This window comes from Anabrus simplex, chromosome 4 (genome assembly GCF_040414725.1).
Source record: "Anabrus simplex isolate iqAnaSimp1 chromosome 4, ASM4041472v1, whole genome shotgun sequence".
Lineage (NCBI taxonomy): Eukaryota > Metazoa > Arthropoda > Insecta > Orthoptera > Tettigoniidae > Anabrus > Anabrus simplex.
In genome coordinates this window covers 454,046,433-454,072,491 of record NC_090268.1, presented here as the reverse complement: position 1 = coordinate 454,072,491, position 26,059 = coordinate 454,046,433, and the positions used below count along the sequence as shown (strand labels likewise).

Here is a 26,059-nt window from a genome sequence, read left to right as displayed (position 1 = left end):
TAATGATAATAATAATAATAATAATAATAATAATAATAATAATAATAATAATAATAATAATAATAATAATGGCAAGAACACAAAGGGTCCTTTTCTCTGCAGCTGATTTTTAGCATGAAGGACAGAGGCTGTCATGATGATGATGATTACCGAGTGATACCGTTAAGCTAAAACCCAGTAGGGGATTAATATTAACAGCAGGGAACGTTGTGCAGAATCATTCAGTAAAGATGTAATGGCAGGGGGAGGGGGGGAAGAGGGCGTTCAGTATAATACACCATCAACCCAAGTACAGTGCATATTTAGCTCTATGTTATGTAATGCTCTCTCTGCTCTCTGTACCTTTATTTGGCCCTACAACTTGTCTCACCAAGTGAAGGAGATCTTACACATAGTTACTGTACTGTACTTAATTTCACGCTGACTTCAACTGCTAGTAGGATACGCACGTCGAACCATACCTGCACGATTTCAAACGACTGCCGACTAGATAGCGACTAGGCCGAAGAAAGAAAGGGCATCTTATAAATCGAGAGCGACAATTCATTTTCGAGGTTAGGGTTACCGCTTGGTTCTCTTAGCCAAAGAAATCATGAAACCATTTTGCGAGTAAAAACTGATGTTACCTGAATTTTGGATACAGTTATTACTACCATCATCATCATCATCATCATCATCATCATCATCATCGTCATACGCTACTCTGTATGATGAAGGTGGGTAGCAAGATCGAGTCTCGGCGCGATCAGTTGGCTTCAAATTCTGCTTCACCTCGTTCAGAGTATACATATTCAAGGTAAAAACACTAGCTTCTCTCAAAAAATAAACTCCTATTGAAGGGTCATTAAACACAACTTCTTCTTCTTCTTCTTCTTCTTCTTCTTCTTCTTCTTCTTCTTCTTCTTCTTCTTCTTATTATTATTATTATTATTATTATTATTATTATTATTATTATTATTATTATTATTATTATTATTATTATTCCTTTCTTTCTTTCTTTCTTTCTTTCTTTCTGTCTTTCTTTCTTTCTTTCTTTCTTTCTTTCTTTCTTTCTTTCAGGACCATTTAAGTGAGATGTTAGCTGTATGAGTGTTGCAGCACCTCAAACCTTTACATTTTTTCCCTTGTAAGTTGTGGCAATGTCTTGCAGAGAAGTTTGTTGGGAAACCATGGTCCTTCCTTCCTTCCTTCCTTCCTTCCTTCCTTCCTTCCTTCCTTCCTTCCTTCCTTCCTTCCTTCCAATAAATCTGCTGAGTTGCTGTCTCAAAGGGTCTCTCATCCTAAAGAAATTTGACCGAAGGTAAGGGATGTTGCCAGGTCTATCAAACTGACAGACTTATCATCTCCTGGTACAGGAAATCTGTTCTTTGAAGAGTCTGGACTGACTGCCCCTTCCTCCGTCACGGTGTTCTCGATCCTGCCTTCGCAGCCCACTGGAGGCAGTAAGATACGACTCACAATGCCTCCATCCAGCAGGCGAGGGGTGAAGCCTCTCCTGAGGCGGTACAGGCTCTGTAGCGAACTGGAAATTTAATTATGCCCTAAGAAACATCTAGAGGTTCCCTTGGGCAGGCTGTCCCTTTTCCCAACCTGAGCTTTCGACCCCCGACAGGGGCTGAAAGCTGCTGGATGTGAGAGACTGTACAGAGTTGAGAGCCTTATAAATAGAGGCCTAAAGGCTAGGACTTTACGAGATTGGCGCTACCAGCAGGAAAGCAGGAGTCGAACGAGTCATGGAGGCTAGCTTCTAACTTATGTCCTTTATCCTGTAGGTCCTTTCAAGCAAAGCTACAAGAGGCAGATTACAGCAGGTCTGCTTCACTCTGTGGAAACTACCTAAAGGCTGACTTGCCTTTGCTCTCACTCGGAAGGGGTTAGAGCCTGAGGATGGCCGTTCAGCTCCATTGCTAGAGGAAGGATTGGGCTTCCTTCAGGTAAGAGGGGGTCACTCCCGGGGGCGTCGCGACGACGACGGCCGCCCCTAAACGTCGGCATGGAGAGGCGGCTGGTGAAATGCTGCCCATCGAACGCACCTCCATCAGGACGCCCGAAGCAAGGTGACGAGTACTTCTGCCACCTGAGGAGCAGCGTCAAACCTTTGACTATCCCTTCCTAACCGAACCCTGATTGTAACCCACCCCTTAAAGACGCAGGGAGCACGAGAAAGGAGCTAGGAAGCACGTCCCCAACTTGTCGCCGCGCAACCCACCCGACAGCCAGCCACTGCTGTTTCCTGCGCGGTCCGAGTAGCCTGATACACTCAGATAACCAGGGGAGCGCGCGAACACATTCTCATCGTGACCATGGCTGACACAGCAACAGCATCGGCAGCATCTGCACCCGCCTCGGCTCCGGCCCAGGCGTCGCCCAAGAAGAGCAAGGCTTCTGCATCGAAGAAACCTCGCACCAAGCCTGCCCATCCGAAAACCTCCGAGATGGTGGGCAGTGCCATCAAGAGCCTGAAGGAACGAGGTGGATCTTCTCTGCAGGCTATCAAGAAGTACATCTCTGCCAACTACAAGGTGGACTCTGAGAAGCTGGCCCCTTTCATCAAGAAGTACCTGAAATCTGCCGTGGCTTCCGGAGAGCTGGTCCAGACCAAGGGGAAGGGAGCTTCAGGTTCCTTCAAGCTCGCTTCGGCTGCCAAGCCGGAGAAGGCCAGCGCAGCCCCTGTCAAGCGGTCCGCTGCCCCCAAGGAGAAGCGCATCCCCAAGGCGAAGAAGGCTGGTGGAGCCAAGGCTGCAGCCAAGAAAGCCATTTCCAAAAAGCCTGCCGAGAAGAAGAAGGCCGCTCCTGCTCCCAAACCCAAGCAGAAGGCTCCTTCCAAGGCTAAGAAGGCCGCCAAGGTGCCCACTAAGAAACCTAAGGCACCTAAGCCTAAAAAGGCCGCTAAGCCCAAGGCCTCGCCTAAAAAGGCACCAGCAAAAAGGAAGTGAGGACATTTCATGTTCTTGCTTCCTTCTACACGCACCTCTTGCTCTCGTAGGAGCAGAGGAAAAACGGCCCTTATCAGGGCCATCAATTTTATTCCCCAAGAGAGCATATTATGTCAGTCACTGTCCAAGGCTGGAACCCTGGCCTCTCCTATCTCTGCCTCCTAAACAGGCTAGTTTGTCTCATTGCGGGGCGACTCACTCTTCAAATTTCATTATTATTGTACTTAACTACATTTTTCTTTATCCTTACTTACTGCACTTTTGCTGTTGCTGTTGTTGTTGTTATTATTATTATTATTATTATTATTATTATTATTATTATTATTACTATCACGTCCTAGATATTAATTAATGAATTATTGTACTCAATACTCAAGATTATTATTATTATTATTATTATTATTATTATTATTATTATTATTGTTATTATTATTATATTCTGTTACTCTTAGATTTTTCCTTGAACCTAGAGGAACCACTAGCTTTTTTTCTTTTCGTTTTCCTTCTATCCTAGACCAGAGAGACAATAACTACTCTTCTAGGAAATTTTGGTGGCCCTGAAAAGGGCCGTTTGGTAAAGCTCCAGCCATAAGACAAGCACCGGACTTAGGCACGTTCGCCACGGATGCGGCGGGCGAGCTGGATGTCCTTAGGCATGATGGTGACACGCTTGGCGTGGATGGCACACAAGTTGGTGTCTTCAAAAAGACCCACCAGGTAGGCCTCACTGGCCTCCTGCAAGGCCATGACAGCCGAGCTCTGGAAGCGCAGGTCGGTCTTGAAGTCCTGAGCTATCTCTCTCACCAGCCGCTGGAAGGGCAGCTTGCGGATCAGAAGCTCAGTGCTCTTCTGGTAGCGTCTGATCTCACGCAGGGCCACGGTACCGGGCCTGTAGCGATGAGGCTTCTTCACTCCTCCGGTGGCAGGCGCGCTCTTACGGGCAGCCTTGGTGGCCAGTTGCTTGCGCGGGGCCTTGCCTCCGGTAGATTTACGTGCAGTCTGCTTAGTACGGGCCATCACGTGCTCACTGTCGACTCGTCCCAGGAAGAATGGTTCGGGGGCTTGCTGCCCGACTGTTTTATTGCTTCGCTTCCCCCACCCTCGGTAGCAGCTGCACTCCCATTGGCCGGGCGGTGCTGACGTCACCGGGGCCAGGCACTTTCAACAAAAGCGAGGGGCCTCGAGTGCCAGCCGCATTCTAGCTCTGAACTCGCAGCTCTACTGATCTATCATGACCGGACGAGGCAAGGGAGGCAAGGGACTCGGCAAAGGAGGCGCCAAGCGTCACAGGAAGGTGCTCCGAGACAACATCCAGGGCATCACTAAGCCTGCCATCAGACGTCTCGCTCGCAGAGGTGGAGTCAAGCGTATTTCGGGACTTATCTACGAGGAGACCCGTGGCGTGCTCAAGGTATTCCTGGAGAACGTTATCCGGGATGCCGTCACCTACACCGAGCACGCCAAGAGGAAGACCGTGACCGCCATGGATGTCGTCTATGCTCTCAAGAGGCAGGGACGCACCCTGTACGGTTTTGGTGGTTAAGTCTCCTCCGAGCGTGCTCCCGTTTGTGAGCATGCAGTATTTAAAAAACGGCCCTTTTCAGGGCCACCACTTACCTCTCAAAAGAGCACAGAGTCCCACTTACAGTACTCCTCTAACGTAGCTTGCGCTATTCTCCCTCTCAAAACAGTCATCTCCCCGAAACCTGCACGGAAAAAAGCCCTCATTATCAGTTATGATGTCTACATTTTAATGCTAACAAGAGAAAACAAACATTATCTTCCTTGCTGTGCACGTCTAAAAGACAAAGTATTGTAAATATACTACTTTAAGTATCCTTTCCTTTCCTTTCTAGTTAAGTGTGTGTTCTTACATGCATAGGTTGGTAGTATCCAGCAGTCAAGAACAGAATTATACAGCATAAATGAAATGAAAAGAAATCTATAATGTACTTCCTTCTTCCTTCCCTTCTGAAAATTAAATATTAAGAGGGGCCTGGAGCTACCTTACTCATTTCCCCCTTAAATAAATAACCTCAAAGGAAAGGCTATTCTTGTGCTCTCCTGGCTAATGTTACAGATGCCCTCATATTTGCAGTGTCTCATTATTGTTATTATTATCATTATTATTAGGAGAGTTGTCTGAACTGCTCTATCACTTCAGGATTTCTCCATACTTCTGCTAAGATAGCTATAGCAGCATGATAGACAAACAGCTCTTATCTTAAGGAGTTGGTGGCCCTGAAAAGGGCCGTTTATTTATATTTTTCCGGTGAGCCAACGCCCTGACCGAGAACAGGAACTTAAGCCTTCTTCTCGGTCTTCTTAGGCAGGAGCACTGCCTGGATGTTGGGCAGAACACCACCCTGGGCAATGGTCACTCCAGACAGCAACTTGTTCAACTCCTCGTCGTTACGGATGGCCAACTGTAAGTGACGAGGGATGATCCTGGTCTTCTTGTTGTCACGGGCTGCATTGCCCGCCAACTCAAGAACTTCAGCTGCCAGGTATTCCATGACTGCAGCCAGGTACACAGGAGCCCCAGCACCCACTCGCTCAGCGTAGTTTCCCTTGCGGAGGAGACGGTGGATACGGCCGACAGGGAACTGCAGGCCTGCACGGCTGGAGCGACTCTTGGACTTGCCCTTCACTTTTCCTCCCTTTCCTCGTCCTGACATGATGCTATGATGCTCTGCTGCTCTACTTCGAAGGGAAAATGATACCGAATCACTCTGCGCACCAGTTTTGTAGCCTGCAAGGTTGCTCAACGTTACGAGCCAACCAATAAGGCTGCAGTAAGCTTGCGCTCATTGGCTAGTCGCATGCAGCCCTCTCGGTCTTAAAAAGAATTGCAAGGGGGCCGAAAAATTTACTTTCTAGGAGACATCCCAGACAACCATGCCACCCAAGACAAGCGGAAAGGCAGCCAAGAAAGCCGGCAAGGCCCAGAAGAACATCTCCAAGGGAGACAAGAAGAAGAAGCGCAAGAGGAAGGAAAGCTATGCCATCTACATCTACAAGGTGCTTAAACAGGTACATCCTGATACTGGCATCTCCAGCAAGGCGATGAGCATCATGAACAGCTTTGTCAACGACATCTTCGAGCGCATCGCCGCTGAGGCTTCCCGTCTGGCCCACTACAACAAGCGCTCCACCATCACCAGTCGGGAGATCCAGACTGCCGTCCGCCTCCTGTTGCCCGGTGAGCTGGCCAAGCACGCCGTCAGTGAGGGTACCAAGGCAGTTACCAAATACACCAGCTCCAAGTAAGGTGCCAGGTTTTCTGCCTTGCTGCATTCTTAACAAACGGCCCTTTTCAGGGCCACCACACCTTTAAAAAAAAGAGCAGCATCTGTTAGCCTTGTTATCAACTCCACTCTGATTTTATCTATCTGTCCTACTTCATATACATCGAAAGACAGTGCAAAACATTCAAATCATAAGCTAAGGAGGGAAGAACTACTACTACTACTACTACTACATTACCTTATTGCTAAAAATCCTCCTGCTTTGTCCTTTACAATGAAAACCAGACCAAGCCCCATGGCACTACAGCCCCTAAGCAAGCAGGCTGAGTGGACCTCAAAGCAGCCATTAGATCGAGGTAAAATTCCTTTGCCTGGCCGGGAATTGAACCCGGGCCCCCCAGCTACGAGGCAGGCACGCTGCCCCTGCGCTACAGCGCCGGCCCCTTCACAACCACCTTCAGTAATTATTATTATTATTATTATTATTATTATTACAACCCTCGACACTTCCCGTGTGTGTGTGCGCGCGCGCGCCAGCGCGCGCGTTTTTTTGGGGTTAGGTTACGAGAAGTGGGGTTAAGTCGAGTTAGGGTACGTTTCGCCGCGGAGCGCGACAACCACCCGCGCCCGCTCCGCGACGGCGACCTCCGAGCACACCCCTGCACCATTGCCAACGCCCCCGCGCCACAAAGACCTCCAGGAAACTCGCTTTGCGGTTCGTATGGACGTTTCAAGCTCCGTTCTCTCGCCAACGGCCATACCATGTTGAATACACCGGTTCTCGTCCGATCACCGCAGTTAAGCAACATTGGGCGTGGTCAGTACTTGGATGGGTGACCGCTTGGGAACACCACGTGCCGTTGGCTCAATTCCCTTTTTACCAAGTTTCCCAGTCCCAGTACGACAACTTACTTTCAACTTTTGCCTCAGGCCAGCAGAAATTGCTTAAATCACGTTTTTTGTTACGTCTGAAACTAGCTAGACCTTTTGCTGCTCTTCGACCCCGTGGCTATACAGGAACGAAGCTTAGCGTAGTATTGCATTTCCTCCTAGGTGACCGGCCTAACCTGGCGGCGGCGACATCATCATCATCGTTGTTGTTATTATTATTATTATTATTATTATTATTATTATTATTATTATTATTATTATTATTATTATTCGTCGTCTCTCTCTCTCTCTCTCTCTCTCTCTCTCTCTCTCTCTCTGTGTGTGTGTGTGTGTGTGTGTGTGTGTGTGTGTGTGTGTGTGTGTGTGTCGACCTAGGGGACCCTTGCTGAGCCTAGCACCGCTTCCAATTACTCGTGCCAGGATTTTAACTTTCGTACCTCCTATCGTACGTCCCTATGTCTAAACTTGCTGTTCTTATTCTTTTAGGTTAGTGTAGCTTATCCTGCAGGCCTCTTATGGCACATAACATCATTCTACGTCCTATTTCTCCCAATATTAAGATTATTAAAGGGCGGAACGAGGCTTCTAAACTCCCCGCCCACCTTGAAAATCGCGAGGAAGGTGGTTTCCATGCAACGTCATCGACACTGTCGTGATTACAATGAAAGCCATGTCCTAGCAACCGACCGCGGCATTTAGCAGCCCCTCAAAGAGTCGAACAATTTCCTTTTATGTTCTTTCAGGTAAGTAGCTATTCAAATTACGACACGGTTCGGCAATAAGTTACAAGTTTGTAGTACGCTCGTGTCTCTCCCGGGCTTCCTTACGAACGGTAGGGCACCAGTGCAGTACAGTGGCCTACACACAGCCCGCTATCTTCGAAGTGCGTGTGTTGCGATGTAACGTAGTTTTGAAGCCTAGGAACTTGTAAAACTCTTTCATTTCTATCAAAGACGAGACGCCCTTCAAATAAGACTGAGAAGGTAACCTTTTGACGACAAGGGTTAGTTCAAAGAGTCGTGACGTTTTAGGTTAGGTGAAGGGAGGAAAGCACTCGTTTTTGTTGTTTGTACGTCAGCTGACCGATCTTTTGGCAAGTGATAAATTGAGTAGAACGAATCGGAACTCCGTATAGTTACTGTTACCGTCCTAGAATTAAAATTAGACCATTCTGAGCCCTACTTGACAGGTTCGACACCGGCTCACTCGTGTGATATTTCGATGGTCTGTAGATATGGGCGCATAAAAAGAACTCCTGCGGGACAAACTTCCGGCACCTCGGCATCTACGAAAGGCGTAAGATAATAGTGAACATAACCTTACTAGTAGTACCACCACCACCATTACTGCTACTAATACGACTATTACTTAAGGCAGTGGACAATTTCGAACTCAAGCAATAATGTGTCCTTTTGCTGACCACCTGATCACTGCCTCTTGCCTTACTACTACAGGCTAGCGTTCAAGGAAAGAAAGAAAGAAAGAAAGAAAGAAAGAAATAAGTTACCGTTCTTCCCAAGTCAGGTTAGGATTTCTGCATCAGACACGGCTAGGGCTGATCGTGGATCTACTAGTACCTAACATGCTAAATTGTGCTCCGTTATATCATCACCAGTCGTGAAGTCACACCTGCATCTTCTAATTACAGGGTAGATGCTACATATTTCGGGCAATATATAACCCAGGTTTGGCTTGGATAACCTAAAAATATTCAGGTACTGGGTCTGGCCTGGTTATATCAAGTGTCACCCTAGATCAGCAGGGCTAAGAATCATCAGGTCTCTGTCATGAATTTAAATGGCTTAGTACCCCTCATTATGGTGTACTTCTCTTCATATTTGAGGGAAGAGGAGTAAAACTTAAAACTTTATTGCCTGTCTTAAACCACCTACTTTCTTTGGGGTATTGTCTAGCACAAACTTCTAAGGCGACCACATCACACAGCCCGATGCTCGAATACTGCTTGGGCAGGGGTGTAGGTGGTGGTTAGTGGTTGCAAGAAGGGTCCTGGAAGGGAGGGATAATAAGCCAGTACGCCACTTGCTCTTAAGTCTGTACCTTTCATTATACGGTTTCATTAACTATTTTTTACACCTGCCCTGTAGTATGGTACCATTTAGTAAGAGGTCTCTAGAGTTTGGCCTAGTACAACCTTCAATGAAAGTAGTTTTCAGGAGTGGTTAGGTACCCCTATACTTACTTTCTTTCTTTCTTTCTTTCTTTCTTTCTTTCTTTCTTTCTTGGATTACAAGGTGTCGGTAAAGCAGCTGATCGTTGCTTATGTACAAAAAAATGTTCATACATGGGCTTTCATTCGCTGAGGTAAATGATAATGATAATAATAATAATAATAATAATAATAATAATAATAATAATAATAATAATAATAATAATGGCAAGAACACAAAGGGTCCTTTTCTCTGCAGCTGATTTTTAGCATGAAGGACAGAGGCTGTCATGATGATGATGATTACCGAGTGATACCGTTAAGCTAAAACCCAGTAGGGGATTAATATTAACAGCAGGGAACGTTGTGCAGAATCATTCAGTAAAGATGTAATGGCAGGGGGAGGGGGGGAAGAGGGCGTTCAGTATAATACACCATCAACCCAAGTACAGTGCATATTTAGCTCTATGTTATGTAATGCTCTCTCTGCTCTCTGTACCTTTATTTGGCCCTACAACTTGTCTCACCAAGTGAAGGAGATCTTACACATAGTTACTGTACTGTACTTAATTTCACGCTGACTTCAACTGCTAGTAGGATACGCACGTCGAACCATGCAGAAACCTGCACGATTTCAAACGACTGCCGACTAGATAGCGACTAGGCCGAAGAAAGAAAGGGCATCTTATAAATCGAGAGCGACAATTCATTTTCGAGGTTAGGGTTACCGCTTGGTTCTCTTAGCCAAAGAAATCATGAAACCATTTTGCGAGTAAAAACTGATGTTACCTGAATTTTGGATACAGTTATTACTACCATCATCATCATCATCATCATCATCATCATCATCATCGTCATACGCTACTCTGTATGATGAAGGTGGGTAGCAAGATCGAGTCTCGGCGCGATCAGTTGGCTTCAAATTCTGCTTCACCTCGTTCAGAGTATACATATTCAAGGTAAAAACACTAGCTTCTCTCAAAAAATAAACTCCTATTGAAGGGTCATTAAACACAACTTCTTCTTCTTCTTCTTCTTCTTCTTCTTCTTCTTCTTCTTCTTCTTCTTCTTCTTCTTATTATTATTATTATTATTATTATTATTATTATTATTATTATTATTATTATTATTATTATTATTATTATTCCTTTCTTTCTTTCTTTCTTTCTTTCTGTCTTTCTTTCTTTCTTTCTTTCTTTCTTTCTTTCTTTCTTTCAGGACCATTTAAGTGAGATGTTAGCTGTATGAGTGTTGCAGCACCTCAAACCTTTACATTTTTTCCCTTGTAAGTTGTGGCAATGTCTTGCAGAGAAGTTTGTTGGGAAACCATGGTCCTTCCTTCCTTCCTTCCTTCCTTCCTTCCTTCCTTCCTTCCTTCCTTCCTTCCTTCCTTCCTTCCAATAAATCTGCTGAGTTGCTGTCTCAAAGGGTCTCTCATCCTAAAGAAATTTGACCGAAGGTAAGGGATGTTGCCAGGTCTATCAAACTGACAGACTTATCATCTCCTGGTACAGGAAATCTGTTCTTTGAAGAGTCTGGACTGACTGCCCCTTCCTCCGTCACGGTGTTCTCGATCCTGCCTTCGCAGCCCACTGGAGGCAGTAAGATACGACTCACAATGCCTCCATCCAGCAGGCGAGGGGTGAAGCCTCTCCTGAGGCGGTACAGGCTCTGTAGCGAACTGGAAATTTAATTATGCCCTAAGAAACATCTAGAGGTTCCCTTGGGCAGGCTGTCCCTTTTCCCAACCTGAGCTTTCGACCCCCGACAGGGGCTGAAAGCTGCTGGATGTGAGAGACTGTACAGAGTTGAGAGCCTTATAAATAGAGGCCTAAAGGCTAGGACTTTACGAGATTGGCGCTACCAGCAGGAAAGCAGGAGTCGAACGAGTCATGGAGGCTAGCTTCTAACTTATGTCCTTTATCCTGTAGGTCCTTTCAAGCAAAGCTACAAGAGGCAGATTACAGCAGGTCTGCTTCACTCTGTGGAAAACTACCTAAAGGCTGACTTGCCTTTGCTCTCACTCGGAAGGGGTTAGAGCCTGAGGATGGCCGTTCAGCTCCATTGCTAGAGGAAGGCTTCCTTCAGGTAAGAGGGGGTCACTCCCGGGGGCGTCGCGACGACGACGGCCGCCCCTAAACGTCGGCATGGAGAGGCGGCTGGTGAAATGCTGCCCATCGAACGCACCTCCATCAGGACGCCCGAAGCAAGGTGACGAGTACTTCTGCCACCTGAGGAGCAGCGTCAAACCTTTGACTATCCCTTCCTAACCGAACCCTGATTGTAACCCACCCCTTAAAGACGCAGGGAGCACGAGAAAGGAGCTAGGAAGCACGTCCCCAACTTGTCGCCGCGCAACCCACCCGACAGCCAGCCACTGCTGTTTCCTGCGCGGTCCGAGTAGCCTGATACACTCAGATAACCAGGGGAGCGCGCGAACACATTCTCATCGTGACCATGGCTGACACAGCAACAGCATCGGCAGCATCTGCACCCGCCTCGGCTCCGGCCCAGGCGTCGCCCAAGAAGAGCAAGGCTTCTGCATCGAAGAAACCTCGCACCAAGCCTGCCCATCCGAAAACCTCCGAGATGGTTGGGCAGTGCCATCAAGAGCCTGAAGGAACGAGGTGGATCTTCTCTGCAGGCTATCAAGAAGTACATCTCTGCCAACTACAAGGTGGACTCTGAGAAGCTGGCCCCTTTCATCAAGAAGTACCTGAAATCTGCCGTGGCTTCCGGAGAGCTGGTCCAGACCAAGGGGAAGGGAGCTTCAGGTTCCTTCAAGCTCGCTTCGGCTGCCAAGCCGGAGAAGGCCAGCGCAGCCCCTGTCAAGCGGTCCGCTGCCCCCAAGGAGAAGCGCATCCCCAAGGCGAAGAAGGCTGGTGGAGCCAAGGCTGCAGCCAAGAAAGCCATTTCCAAAAAGCCTGCCGAGAAGAAGAAGGCCGCTCCTGCTCCCAAACCCAAGCAGAAGGCTCCTTCCAAGGCTAAGAAGGCCGCCAAGGTGCCCACTAAGAAACCTAAGGCACCTAAGCCTAAAAAGGCCGCTAAGCCCAAGGCCTCGCCTAAAAAGGCACCAGCAAAAAGGAAGTGAGGACATTTCATGTTCTTGCTTCCTTCTACACGCACCTCTTGCTCTCGTAGGAGCAGAGGAAAAACGGCCCTTATCAGGGCCATCAATTTTATTCCCCAAGAGAGCATATTATGTCAGTCACTGTCCAAGGCTGGAACCCTGGCCTCTCCTATCTCTGCCTCCTAAACAGGCTAGTTTGTCTCATTGCGGGGCGACTCACTCTTCAAATTTCATTATTATTGTACTTAACTACATTTTTCTTTATCCTTACTTACTGCACTTTTGCTGTTGCTGTTGTTGTTGTTATTATTATTATTATTATTATTATTATTATTATTATTATTATTACTATCACGTCCTAGATATTAATTAATGAATTATTGTACTCAATACTCAAGATTATTATTATTATTATTATTATTATTATTATTATTATTATTATTGTTATTATTATTATATTCTGTTACTCTTAGATTTTTCCTTGAACCTAGAGGAACCACTAGCTTTTTTTCTTTTCGTTTTCCTTCTATCCTAGACCAGAGAGACAATAACTACTCTTCTAGGAAATTTTGGTGGCCCTGAAAAGGGCCGTTTGGTAAAGCTCCAGCCATAAGACAAGCACCGGACTTAGGCACGTTCGCCACGGATGCGGCGGGCGAGCTGGATGTCCTTAGGCATGATGGTGACACGCTTGGCGTGGATGGCACACAAGTTGGTGTCTTCAAAAAGACCCACCAGGTAGGCCTCACTGGCCTCCTGCAAGGCCATGACAGCCGAGCTCTGGAAGCGCAGGTCGGTCTTGAAGTCCTGAGCTATCTCTCTCACCAGCCGCTGGAAGGGCAGCTTGCGGATCAGAAGCTCAGTGCTCTTCTGGTAGCGTCTGATCTCACGCAGGGCCACGGTACCGGGCCTGTAGCGATGAGGCTTCTTCACTCCTCCGGTGGCAGGCGCGCTCTTACGGGCAGCCTTGGTGGCCAGTTGCTTGCGCGGGGCCTTGCCTCCGGTAGATTTACGTGCAGTCTGCTTAGTACGGGCCATCACGTGCTCACTGTCGACTCGTCCCAGGAAGAATGGTTCGGGGGCTTGCTGCCCGACTGTTTTATTGCTTCGCTTCCCCCACCCTCGGTAGCAGCTGCACTCCCATTGGCCGGGCGGTGCTGACGTCACCGGGGCCAGGCACTTTCAACAAAAGCGAGGGGCCTCGAGTGCCAGCCGCATTCTAGCTCTGAACTCGCAGCTCTACTGATCTATCATGACCGGACGAGGCAAGGGAGGCAAGGGACTCGGCAAAGGAGGCGCCAAGCGTCACAGGAAGGTGCTCCGAGACAACATCCAGGGCATCACTAAGCCTGCCATCAGACGTCTCGCTCGCAGAGGTGGAGTCAAGCGTATTTCGGGACTTATCTACGAGGAGACCCGTGGCGTGCTCAAGGTATTCCTGGAGAACGTTATCCGGGATGCCGTCACCTACACCGAGCACGCCAAGAGGAAGACCGTGACCGCCATGGATGTCGTCTATGCTCTCAAGAGGCAGGGACGCACCCTGTACGGTTTTGGTGGTTAAGTCTCCTCCGAGCGTGCTCCCGTTTGTGAGCATGCAGTATTTAAAAAACGGCCCTTTTCAGGGCCACCACTTACCTCTCAAAAGAGCACAGAGTCCCACTTACAGTACTCCTCTAACGTAGCTTGCGCTATTCTCCCTCTCAAAACAGTCATCTCCCCGAAACCTGCACGGAAAAAAGCCCTCATTATCAGTTATGATGTCTACATTTTAATGCTAACAAGAGAAAACAAACATTATCTTCCTTGCTGTGCACGTCTAAAAGACAAAGTATTGTAAATATACTACTTTAAGTATCCTTTCCTTTCCTTTCTAGTTAAGTGTGTGTTCTTACATGCATAGGTTGGTAGTATCCAGCAGTCAAGAACAGAATTATACAGCATAAATGAAATGAAAAGAAATCTATAATGTACTTCCTTCTTCCTTCCCTTCTGAAAATTAAATATTAAGAGGGGCCTGGAGCTACCTTACTCATTTCCCCCTTAAATAAATAACCTCAAAGGAAAGGCTATTCTTGTGCTCTCCTGGCTAATGTTACAGATGCCCTCATATTTGCAGTGTCTCATTATTGTTATTATTATCATTATTATTAGGAGAGTTGTCTGAACTGCTCTATCACTTCAGGATTTCTCCATACTTCTGCTAAGATAGCTATAGCAGCATGATAGACAAACAGCTCTTATCTTAAGGAGTTGGTGGCCCTGAAAAGGGCCGTTTATTTATATTTTTCCGGTGAGCCAACGCCCTGACCGAGAACAGGAACTTAAGCCTTCTTCTCGGTCTTCTTAGGCAGGAGCACTGCCTGGATGTTGGGCAGAACACCACCCTGGGCAATGGTCACTCCAGACAGCAACTTGTTCAACTCCTCGTCGTTACGGATGGCCAACTGTAAGTGACGAGGGATGATCCTGGTCTTCTTGTTGTCACGGGCTGCATTGCCCGCCAACTCAAGAACTTCAGCTGCCAGGTATTCCATGACTGCAGCCAGGTACACAGGAGCCCCAGCACCCACTCGCTCAGCGTAGTTTCCCTTGCGGAGGAGACGGTGGATACGGCCGACAGGGAACTGCAGGCCTGCACGGCTGGAGCGACTCTTGGACTTGCCCTTCACTTTTCCTCCCTTTCCTCGTCCTGACATGATGCTATGATGCTCTGCTGCTCTACTTCGAAGGGAAAATGATACCGAATCACTCTGCGCACCAGTTTTGTAGCCTGCAAGGTTGCTCAACGTTACGAGCCAACCAATAAGGCTGCAGTAAGCTTGCGCTCATTGGCTAGTCGCATGCAGCCCTCTCGGTCTTAAAAAGAATTGCAAGGGGGCCGAAAAATTTACTTTCTAGGAGACATCCCAGACAACCATGCCACCCAAGACAAGCGGAAAGGCAGCCAAGAAAGCCGGCAAGGCCCAGAAGAACATCTCCAAGGGAGACAAGAAGAAGAAGCGCAAGAGGAAGGAAAGCTATGCCATCTACATCTACAAGGTGCTTAAACAGGTACATCCTGATACTGGCATCTCCAGCAAGGCGATGAGCATCATGAACAGCTTTGTCAACGACATCTTCGAGCGCATCGCCGCTGAGGCTTCCCGTCTGGCCCACTACAACAAGCGCTCCACCATCACCAGTCGGGAGATCCAGACTGCCGTCCGCCTCCTGTTGCCCGGTGAGCTGGCCAAGCACGCCGTCAGTGAGGGTACCAAGGCAGTTACCAAATACACCAGCTCCAAGTAAGGTGCCAGGTTTTCTGCCTTGCTGCATTCTTAACAAACGGCCCTTTTCAGGGCCACCACACCTTTAAAAAAAAGAGCAGCATCTGTTAGCCTTGTTATCAACTCCACTCTGATTTTATCTATCTGTCCTACTTCATATACATCGAAAGACAGTGCAAAACATTCAAATCATAAGCTAAGGAGGGAAGAACTACTACTACTACTACTACTACATTACCTTATTGCTAAAAATCCTCCTGCTTTGTCCTTTACAATGAAAACCAGACCAAGCCCCATGGCACTACAGCCCCTAAGCAAGCAGGCTGAGTGGACCTCAAAGCAGCCATTAGATCGAGGTAAAATTCCTTTGCCTGGCCGGGAATTGAACCCGGGCCCCCCAGCTACGAGGCAGGCACGCTGCCCCTGCGCTACAGCGCCGGCCCCTTCACAACCACCTTCAGTAATTATTATTATTATTATTATTATTATTATTACAACCCTCGACACTTCCCGTGTGTGTGTGCGCGCGCGCGCCAGCGCGCGCGTTTTTTTGGGGTTAGGTTACGAGAAGTGGGGTTAAGTCGAGTTAGGGTACGTTTCGCCGCGGAGCGCGACAACCACCCGCGCCCGCTCCGCGACGGCGACCTCCGAGCACACCCCTGCACCATTGCCAACGCCCCCGCGCCACAAAGACCTCCAGGAAACTCGCTTTGCGGTTCGTATGGACGTTTCAAGCTCCGTTCTCTCGCCAACGGCCATACCATGTTGAATACACCGGTTCTCGTCCGATCACCGCAGTTAAGCAACATTGGGCGTGGTCAGTACTTGGATGGGTGACCGCTTGGGAACACCACGTGCCGTTGGCTCAATTCCCTTTTTACCAAGTTTCCCAGTCCCAGTACGACAACTTACTTTCAACTTTTGCCTCAGGCCAGCAGAAATTGCTTAAATCACGTTTTTTGTTACGTCTGAAACTAGCTAGACCTTTTGCTGCTCTTCGACCCCGTGGCTATACAGGAACGAAGCTTAGCGTAGTATTGCATTTCCTCCTAGGTGACCGGCCTAACCTGGCGGCGGCGACATCATCATCATCGTTGTTGTTATTATTATTATTATTATTATTATTATTATTATTATTATTATTATTATTATTATTATTCGTCGTCTCTCTCTCTCTCTCTCTCTCTCTCTCTCTCTCTCTCTGTGTGTGTGTGTGTGTGTGTGTGTGTGTGTGTGTGTGTGTGTGTGTGTCGACCTAGGGGACCCTTGCTGAGCCTAGCACCGCTTCCAATTACTCGTGCCAGGATTTTAACTTTCGTACCTCCTATCGTACGTCCCTATGTCTAAACTTGCTGTTCTTATTCTTTTAGGTTAGTGTAGCTTATCCTGCAGGCCTCTTATGGCACATAACATCATTCTACGTCCTATTTCTCCCAATATTAAGATTATTAAAGGGCGGAACGAGGCTTCTAAACTCCCCGCCCACCTTGAAAATCGCGAGGAAGGTGGTTTCCATGCAACGTCATCGACACTGTCGTGATTACAATGAAAGCCATGTCCTAGCAACCGACCGCGGCATTTAGCAGCCCCTCAAAGAGTCGAACAATTTCCTTTTATGTTCTTTCAGGTAAGTAGCTATTCAAATTACGACACGGTTCGGCAATAAGTTACAAGTTTGTAGTACGCTCGTGTCTCTCCCGGGCTTCCTTACGAACGGTAGGGCACCAGTGCAGTACAGTGGCCTACACACAGCCCGCTATCTTCGAAGTGCGTGTGTTGCGATGTAACGTAGTTTTGAAGCCTAGGAACTTGTAAAACTCTTTCATTTCTATCAAAGACGAGACGCCCTTCAAATAAGACTGAGAAGGTAACCTTTTGACGACAAGGGTTAGTTCAAAGAGTCGTGACGTTTTAGGTTAGGTGAAGGGAGGAAAGCACTCGTTTTTGTTGTTTGTACGTCAGCTGACCGATCTTTTGGCAAGTGATAAATTGAGTAGAACGAATCGGAACTCCGTATAGTTACTGTTACCGTCCTAGAATTAAAATTAGACCATTCTGAGCCCTACTTGACAGGTTCGACACCGGCTCACTCGTGTGATATTTCGATGGTCTGTAGATATGGGCGCATAAAAAGAACTCCTGCGGGACAAACTTCCGGCACCTCGGCATCTACGAAAGGCGTAAGATAATAGTGAACATAACCTTACTAGTAGTACCACCACCACCATTACTGCTACTAATACGACTATTACTTAAGGCAGTGGACAATTTCGAACTCAAGCAATAATGTGTCCTTTTGCTGACCACCTGATCACTGCCTCTTGCCTTACTACTACAGGCTAGCGTTCAAGGAAAGAAAGAAAGAAAGAAAGAAAGAAAGAAATAAGTTACCGTTCTTCCCAAGTCAGGTTAGGATTTCTGCATCAGACACGGCTAGGGCTGATCGTGGATCTACTAGTACCTAACATGCTAAATTGTGCTCCGTTATATCATCACCAGTCGTGAAGTCACACCTGCATCTTCTAATTACAGGGTAGATGCTACATATTTCGGGCAATATATAACCCAGGTTTGGCTTGGATAACCTAAAAATATTCAGGTACTGGGTCTGGCCTGGTTATATCAAGTGTCACCCTAGATCAGCAGGGCTAAGAATCATCAGGTCTCTGTCATGAATTTAAATGGCTTAGTACCCCTCATTATGGTGTACTTCTCTTCATATTTGAGGGAAGAGGAGTAAAACTTAAAACTTTATTGCCTGTCTTAAACCACCTACTTTCTTTGGGGTATTGTCTAGCACAAACTTCTAAGGCGACCACATCACACAGCCCGATGCTCGAATACTGCTTGGGCAGGGGTGTAGGTGGTGGTTAGTGGTTGCAAGAAGGGTCCTGGAAGGGAGGGATAATAAGCCAGTACGCCACTTGCTCTTAAGTCTGTACCTTTCATTATACGGTTTCATTAACTATTTTTTACACCTGCCCTGTAGTATGGTACCATTTAGTAAGAGGTCTCTAGAGTTTGGCCTAGTACAACCTTCAATGAAAGTAGTTTTCAGGAGTGGTTAGGTACCCCTATACTTACTTTCTTTCTTTCTTTCTTTCTTTCTTTCTTTCTTTCTTTCTTGGATTACAAGGTGTCGGTAAAGCAGCTGATCGTTGCTTATGTACAAAAAAATGTTCATACATGGGCTTTCATTCGCTGAGGTAAATGATAATGATAATAATAATAATAATAATAATAATAATAATAATAATAATAATAATAATAATAATAATAATAATAATAATGGCAAGAACACAAAGGGTCCTTTTCTCTGCAGCTGATTTTTAGCATGAAGGACAGAGGCTGTCATGATGATGATGATTACCGAGTGATACCGTTAAGCTAAAACCCAGTAGGGGATTAATATTAACAGCAGGGAACGTTGTGCAGAATCATTCAGTAAAGATGTAATGGCAGGGGGAGGGGGGGAAGAGGGCGTTCAGTATAATACACCATCAACCCAAGTACAGTGCATATTTAGCTCTATGTTATGTAATGCTCTCTCTGCTCTCTGTACCTTTATTTGGCCCTACAACTTGTCTCACCAAGTGAAGGAGATCTTACACATAGTTACTGTACTGTACTTAATTTCACGCTGACTTCAACTGCTAGTAGGATACGCACGTCGAACCATGCAGAAACCTGCACGATTTCAAACGACTGCCGACTAGATAGCGACTAGGCCGAAGAAAGAAAGGGCATCTTATAAATCGAGAGCGACAATTCATTTTCGAGGTTAGGGTTACCGCTTGGTTCTCTTAGCCAAAGAAATCATGAAACCATTTTGCGAGTAAAAACTGATGTTACCTGAATTTTGGATACAGTTATTACTACCATCATCATCATCATCATCATCATCATCATCATCATCGTCATACGCTACTCTGTATGATGAAGGTGGGTAGCAAGATCGAGTCTCGGCGCGATCAGTTGGCTTCAAATTCTGCTTCACCTCGTTCAGAGTATACATATTCAAGGTAAAAACACTAGCTTCTCTCAAAAAATAAACTCCTATTGAAGGGTCATTAAACACAACTTCTTCTTCTTCTTCTTCTTCTTCTTCTTCTTCTTCTTCTTCTTATTATTATTATTATTATTATTATTATTATTATTATTATTATTATTATTATTATTATTATTATTATTATTTTCCTTTCTTTCTTTCTTTCTTTCTTTCTTTCTGTCTTTCTTTCTTTCTTTCTTTCTTTCTTTCTTTCTTTCTTTCAGGACCATTTAAGTGAGATGTTAGCTGTATGAGTGTTGCAGCACCTCAAACCTTTACATTTTTTCCCTTGTAAGTTGTGGCAATGTCTTGCAGAGAAGTTTGTTGGGAAACCATGGTCCTTCCTTCCTTCCTTCCTTCCTTCCTTCCTTCCTTCCTTCCTTCCTTCCTTCCTTCCTTCCAATAAATCTGCTGAGTTGCTGTCTCAAAGGGTCTCTCATCCTAAAGAAATTTGACCGAAGGTAAGGGATGTTGCCAGGTCTATCAAACTGACAGACTTATCATCTCCTGGTACAGGAAATCTGTTCTTTGAAGAGTCTGGACTGACTGCCCCTTCCTCCGTCACGGTGTTCTCGATCCTGCCTTCGCAGCCCACTGGAGGCAGTAAGATACGACTCACAATGCCTCCATCCAGCAGGCGAGGGGTGAAGCCTCTCCTGAGGCGGTACAGGCTCTGTAGCGAACTGGAAATTTAATTATGCCCTAAGAAACATCTAGAGGTTCCCTTGGGCAGGCTGTCCCTTTTCCCAACCTGAGCTTTCGACCCCCGACAGGGGCTGAAAGCTGCTGGATGTGAGAGACTGTACAGAGTTGAGAGCCTTATAAATAGAGGCCTAAAGGCTAGGACTTTACGAGATTGGCGCTACCAGCAGGAAAGCAGGAGTCGAACGAGTCATGGAGGCTAGCTTCTAACTTATGTCCTTTATCCTGTAGGTCCTTTCAAGCAAAGCTACAAGAGGCAGATTACAGCAGGTCTGCTTCACTCTGTGGAAAACTACCTAAAGGCTGACTTGCCTTTGCTCTCACTCGGAAGGGGTTAGAGCCTGAGGATGGCCGTTCAGCTCCATTGCTAGAGGAAGGATTGGGCTTCCTTCAGGTAAGAGGGGGTCACTCCCGGGGGCGTCGCGACGACGACGGCCGCCCCTAAACGTCGGCATGGAGAGGCGGCTGGTGAAATGCTGCCCATCGAACGCACCTCCATCAGGACGCCCGAAGCAAGGTGACGAGTACTTCTGCCACCTGAGGAGCAGCGTCAAACCTTTGACTATCCCTTCCTAACCGAACCCTGATTGTAACCCACCCCTTAAAGACGCAGGGAGCACGAGAAAGGGGAAGCACGTCCCCAACTTGTCGCCGCGCAACCCACCCGACAGCCAGCCACTGCTGTTTCCTGCGCGGTCCGAGTAGCCTGATACACTCAGATAACCAGGGGAGCGCGCGAACACACGCGGCAGCCCTGCAACAGACTACGTAACTGACGTTGCCCTGCTGTCCTGAGTTCGTGACTTGTCTGTGGCGTTAACCACGTATAAAAAACTAGCCCTGTCACGACTCGGGCAACAGAGGGTAACTGATAGCCACAAATTGGTCCGCCTAGTGCGTTTGACCGTTAAATCAAACGTACCCCTCCCTGCCCCATGATCTCCCCCATCCAAGTCCTTCTTTACGGTTCGCACTGTAACCTAGGACCCCCCCCCGGTCAAAGGCACCCTCCTCGCCTGCGACCGGTTTCCCTCACTCGTAAAACATAGGGACTTCACTCTCCTTATGCCTAGGACTCCTACCCGGGACGAGTGCCCAGCCAACCTTCCTCTCTCGTTAAAACTAGGGACTTCACTCTCCCTGGCCAGGGACATCACTCTCCCTGGACGAGAACCTGGACTGTTGGTTCCCTCCCTGTCCCCGCCCCCTATCCCCCCCCCCTTCAACTAACTGCTTACAATTCAGGGTCAACTCAGTGGATCGAGTAGCTGAGCCCCTGAATCCAAGACCAAGTATCCACGTCCCGCCAAGAATCTTTCTTCCCAAATTAAACCCTCACTTCCTAAACCACAGAACAAGGGTACAGCCGATGCGGGTGCCAACAAACTGCCAATTACAGATGCTCAATATTTTCCTCAGAAATTAACACCTAACCGATGCTTTTCCAAATTTAACACCGCACACTCACACAAATATGGTGGCGCCAGTCACCTATGTATGAGTCACTGCTTAACGACGTCGGTAATTCCCATTGCAAACCTCCGAACGCAAGAGGGTGTGCCACAACCGACAAACACGTACTGCTGTGTCACCGTGACACTGAATGTAGCGAGTCTTGGTTACACACATACACACACGGCCACACACACATAACACATACGATCAACACTCACACACACAACAATAAAAATAAAATACACACACAAACTGCCAAAGCAACATCGGGCGTGGTCGCCCACTGGATGGGTGACCGCGAGCACACATACTGTCAAAGCAACATTGAGCGTGGTCACCCACTGGATGGGTGACCATGAGCATACATAAACTGTCAAATAAAACACAATAATTCACACAACTGACACTAACACACACAACAGTCCGACAGAGGAGCGCGGAATAGCGCACCGGTATCGGCACGTTACAAACCACCTATCTCCTCGGAGATAGGTGGAACATACGGATGACCAGGGAGCGCGCGAACACATTCTCATCGTGACCATGGCTGACACAGCAACAGCATCGGCAGCATCTGCACCCGCCTCGGCTCCGGCCCAGGCGTCGCCCAAGAAGAGCAAGGCTTCTGCATCGAAGAAACCTCGCACCAAGCCTGCCCATCCGAAAACCTCCGAGATGGTGGGCAGTGCCATCAAGAGCCTGAAGGAACGAGGTGGATCTTCTCTGCAGGCTATCAAGAAGTACATCTCTGCCAACTACAAGGTGGACTCTGAGAAGCTGGCCCCTTTCATCAAGAAGTACCTGAAATCTGCCGTGGCTTCCGGAGAGCTGGTCCAGACCAAGGGGAAGGGAGCTTCAGGTTCCTTCAAGCTCGCTTCGGCTGCCAAGCCGGAGAAGGCCAGCGCAGCCCCTGTCAAGCGGTCCGCTGCCCCCAAGGAGAAGCGCATCCCCAAGGCGAAGAAGGCTGGTGGAGCCAAGGCTGCAGCCAAGAAAGCCATTTCCAAAAAGCCTGCCGAGAAGAAGAAGGCCGCTCCTGCTCCCAAACCCAAGCAGAAGGCTCCTTCCAAGGCTAAGAAGGCCGCCAAGGTGCCCACTAAGAAACCTAAGGCACCTAAGCCTAAAAAGGCCGCTAAGCCCAAGGCCTCGCCTAAAAAGGCACCAGCAAAAAGGAAGTGAGGACATTTCATGTTCTTGCTTCCTTCTACACGCACCTCTTGCTCTCGTAGGAGCAGAGGAAAAACGGCCCTTATCAGGGCCATCAATTTTATTCCCCAAGAGAGCATATTATGTCAGTCACTGTCCAAGGCTGGAACCCTGGCCTCTCCTATCTCTGCCTCCTAAACAGGCTAGTTTGTCTCATTGCGGGGCGACTCACTCTTCAAATTTCATTATTATTGTACTTAACTACATTTTTCTTTATCCTTACTTACTGCACTTTTGCTGTTGCTGTTGTTGTTGTTATTATTATTATTATTATTATTATTATTATTATTATTATTACTATCACGTCCTAGATATTAATTAATGAATTATTGTACTCAATACTCAAGATTATTATTATTATTATTATTATTATTATTATTATTATTATTATTATTGTTATTATTATTATATTCTGTTACTCTTAGATTTTTCCTTGAACCTAGAGGAACCACTAGCTTTTTTTCTTTTCGTTTTCCTTCTATCCTAGACCAGAGAGACAATAACTACTCTTCTAGGAAATTTTGGTGGCCCTGAAAAGGGCCGTTTGGTAAAGCTCCAGCCATAAGACAAGCACCGGACTTAGGCACGTTCGCCACGGATGCGGCGGGCGAGCTGGATGTCCTTAGGCATGATGGTGACACGCTTGGCGTGGATGGCACACAAGTTGGTGTCTTCAAAAAGACCCACCAGGTAGGCCTCACTGGCCTCCTGCAAGGCCATGACAGCCGAGCTCTGGAAGCGCAGGTCGGTCTTGAAGTCCTGAGCTATCTCTCTCACCAGCCGCTGGAAGGGCAGCTTGCGGATCAGAAGCTCAGTGCTCTTCTGGTAGCGTCTGATCTCACGCAGGGCCACGGTACCGGGCCTGTAGCGATGAGGCTTCTTCACTCCTCCGGTGGCAGGCGCGCTCTTACGGGCAGCCTTGGTGGCCAGTTGCTTGCGCGGGGCCTTGCCTCCGGTAGATTTACGTGCAGTCTGCTTAGTACGGGCCATCACGTGCTCACTGTCGACTCGTCCCAGGAAGAATGGTTCGGGGGCTTTTTTTTTTTTTTTTTTTTTTTTTTTCGGGGGGGCCCCCGAAGCCCGCTCCCCCCGCGTGACCAACGACTCAATCTACTTTGGCCTCCGACATGCTATTATTTCTAAGAAGAAGAAAGAGATAGCAGGGGAGAGTGGGAAGTGATACAAGGAGTATCTGCCTGTTTCCATGTCAGACACGCTACCAGGCGATATTGTATTAGGTATATGGTAGTGAAGTTTGGTATTGAAGGGTCAGGGAAAAACCACATAGGCAGAAAGAAGAAAGAGCCTACATGTAAAACCTGACATCTTGTGATAGCACATGCAAGGATGTGGGCTGGAAAAAGACCAGAGGTTGTGTTAGTTAGGAACAGGTAACATGCACAAAACATACACCAATTCCTTGCCATTCCATCGTCTGGGGATCAGTCCGTCTGGGCACTGCTGTGACTAGCACGGTCCTTGCCGGCTGCGGAGCCACGCGTCAAGTACCACTAGGGCCTGTCGCACGACTCCACCTCCTTGGGGTACCTCGTACCCAGTCTCCGATCCCGGAGAATGAGGCCAAGCCCGCCGAGGCGGGGGCCTCCTGGAAGGTGGTGGGTCATGGCGCCGGGCCTCCTTCCTCTCTGCCCGCGCCATGGCCCGGTAAACAGGGCAACTGCGATGGGAGGCCGGGTGGCCCCCCGAGCAGTTGGCGCACACCGGCGCGTCTCTAAGTGTTGCGCAGGCCGTGTAGTAGTGATCACCACCACAGCGGTTGCACCTCACCTCGAGCCCACAGCTAACCTGACGGTGGCCCCACCTCAGACAGCGGAAACACTGCAAGAGCTGCTGAGGGGGACGTTTCACTCTCACCTGATTGCCGCTACCCGCTGAGGTCCTCTCCTGATTGGCTCCTCGGTTGACTGCTGTCCTGGGAGCAGTCCTGGGTTGCGGCTTGGCGGTCCTCTCCTGGTGAGCCAGCGTCGCCTTCTGCTTCCTGGTGCGGCGTCGTCTTCTTCTTCTTCCCGGGGGTTGCTTCTCGGCGGGGGAAGAGGCCGCGTCCTGGTGGCCCTCTTCCCGGCCTGGTGACCCCGGGGTAGTTGGTGGCTCCGCTGCGTCGCCATCTTCTTCTTTTCCCTGGCTGGCGGCGGCGTCGGTCGGTCCCAGGGGTTGCTTCTCGGCTGGGGAAGAGGCCTCGCCCTGGTGGCCCTCCTCCCGGCCTGGTGACCCCGGGGTAGCTGCCGGCTCCTCTGCGTCGCCATCTTCTTCTTTCTCCTGGCTGGCGGCGGCGGTGGTGGCGTCGGTCGATGCTAACACTCGACTGCGTTCCCTGTCCTGGGGGGCGCACATCGAGGTCTGCAACTCGACAGACTTGCAGGCAGGCTGGACCTGGGCAGCAGTCTCAGTACGCCAGGGGGCGTCCTTCTCCACCGCTGTGCTGCTCTCCACCAACACGGGCGCGTTCCTGGTTTGCGCCCGGGTAACAGGCCCTTCCTGGTAGGCCTGCGTCTGCGACCACTTCGCCCTGGTTGTCGCCTTGTTGGTCTGCGTGTACTTCGTGGAGTACAGCTTTCCAACTGGAGTCGCGCCGTCGCGGCGCTCGGGAGCGCCGCCGTCGTCCTCGGTCGTTGGCTCCGTCTGCGAGGCTGCCTCCTGGTAGCCCGAGACGTCCAGGTGCTCCCTGAGTCCTGGTAGCCGGGCGACCTGGAACTGCTGGGACGCGCGCTCCTCGTAGACCCTGAAGCTGGCTGCGTCGTTAGGGCGAATGATGATCGCCCAGGCAGGGACCATATGGCCGATGATCGGCAGGAGAGGCTCTCCGATGAACTCCGCGACCGCGTTGAGGTGGTCGAATACTCTCAGCGTCCCCTGGTGGTTTTCCTCCCCCCACCGGTTGAACACCACCAGCCCCGGGCGTTCATAGTGGGGGGCTTCCATCGTGTAGAGCGCGTCTTGTAGTTTCTCGAAGGCTGCCTCGTAGTCGTGGTCAACCAGTCTCACTGGTAGGGTCGGCTTCTCCATCCTGGTCCTCCTGAAAATAAAGCTCCTGAAAGAGAAATAGCGAGCA

At 48.4% G+C, this 26,059-nt stretch overlaps 2 non-coding genes across 2 annotated transcripts; both read left to right on the top strand.

Moving 5' to 3' along the window:
* Positions 1–6,931: 6,931 nt before the first annotated feature.
* LOC137500617 (5S ribosomal RNA) lies at positions 6,932–7,050 on the top strand. The gene has a single exon (XR_011018125.1). It is a non-coding gene; the product is annotated as a 5S ribosomal RNA (ribosomal RNA).
* A 9,278-nt stretch (positions 7,051–16,328) lies between these two features.
* Positions 16,329–16,447, top strand: LOC137500616 (5S ribosomal RNA). Its single transcript, XR_011018124.1, has one exon. It is a non-coding gene; the product is annotated as a 5S ribosomal RNA (ribosomal RNA).
* The last annotated feature ends 9,612 nt before the right edge of the window (positions 16,448–26,059 follow it).